At 38.3% G+C, this 1,261-nt stretch overlaps 1 non-coding gene across 1 annotated transcript; it reads right to left on the bottom strand.

Annotated features, from left to right (window-relative positions):
• Window positions 1-972: 972 nt before the first annotated feature.
• On the bottom strand, window positions 973-1,046 carry Trnar-ccu (transfer RNA arginine (anticodon CCU)). The gene has a single exon. It is a non-coding gene; the product is annotated as a tRNA-Arg (tRNA).
• Window positions 1,047-1,261: the final 215 nt, after the last annotated feature.

The raw sequence follows: 1,261 nt of genomic DNA, 5'->3' as shown, positions 1-1,261 counted from the left end.
CTTATAGCAAATTGAAATATTATTATTGCAATCCCCTCCAGAAATCTCTGGGGTGGATTATGGTACTCAAAGATCATGCAGTGTCCCATGGGGGAATCTGAATAAAGATATTGGTGAAATGAATTGTCGATGTTTGTGACCCCCCCCCATCAGAATGAGAAATTCCCTGAAATGAGTGTCGTTTTAAGAGATGGCTTCCTGTTTACCATGCATGGAACGTCTGAGCTGTGCTAAGCTGAGGACCCGGTTCTGTGGCGAGGGCATCTAAGAAGTTATTTCCTTCCATGGGCTTAGTTCCAGGGTACAAAGGACCAGTTATGGAATACTGATAACTGTTTTATGGCTTTTCACTTGGCCTTTGGGGCTTCCTCAAAGGCTTCTTGTTCTGATTCTATCAGAAACCACGATTTTAAGTAAGTAGCTCTATAAAATCTGCATAAAAAGGGAGATGCAAAATAAGATTAAAAGCAATAAAACATGTATCAGCATTGTTTGACAATTCTCAAAGCATAAAAAGAGACTTCAAAAATAGAGTATGTCAGTCAGGTCCGGTGGTGCACACCTGTAATCCCAGAAGCTTAGGAGGCTGAGGCAGGAGGATGGCCAGATCAAAGCCAGTCTCAGCAACTTAGCAAGGTTCTAATCAACTTAGTAAGACCCTGTCTCAAAATAAAAAAATATGTACAAAACAAAAGAAGGCTGGAGATGTGGCTCAGTGGTTAAGTGCCCCAGGGTTCAATCCCTGGTAGCAAAAAAAATTAAGGTCTGATATGAATTCTCTCTGATGATCCAGTACCATTTGGTTAAAACTAAAAGAGTAATCCCACATTATATTTTTTCTAGTATTAAATCTCAATAATAACTAAAATAATATTAACACAAATAACCATCCTAATTCCTAAGTGACAGCATTAAGGTTAAAACATCAGTTTCTTTCTTTCTTTCTTTTTTTTTTTTTTTTTTTTTTTTTTTTTTTGGTGCTGGGGATTGAACCCAGGGCCTTCTACTTAGGAGGCAAGCACTCTACCAACTGAGCCACATCCCCAGCCCCCATTAGCTTCTTAATAGACATTTTAAAGTTAGCTTTTTATACAGTGCAGTTGAAAATTTTGAGCTATGTCCCTGAGTCTGAGTTAGCACATGGACTCAGCTCTAAATTAGTGGACCTTCTTGTGTGTGACGTACTTATCTGTAAAATGGAGATCCTATTCATAGACTTGTGAAGATCAGAGATAATAGATGTCAGGTTCTTTATTACAAT

Source organism: Sciurus carolinensis, chromosome 17 (genome assembly GCF_902686445.1).
Source record: "Sciurus carolinensis chromosome 17, mSciCar1.2, whole genome shotgun sequence".
In the NCBI taxonomy this organism is placed as follows: domain Eukaryota; kingdom Metazoa; phylum Chordata; class Mammalia; order Rodentia; family Sciuridae; genus Sciurus; species Sciurus carolinensis.
Note: the sequence above shows the minus strand (reverse complement) of the source record. Positions and strands in the feature narration are given on the sequence as shown.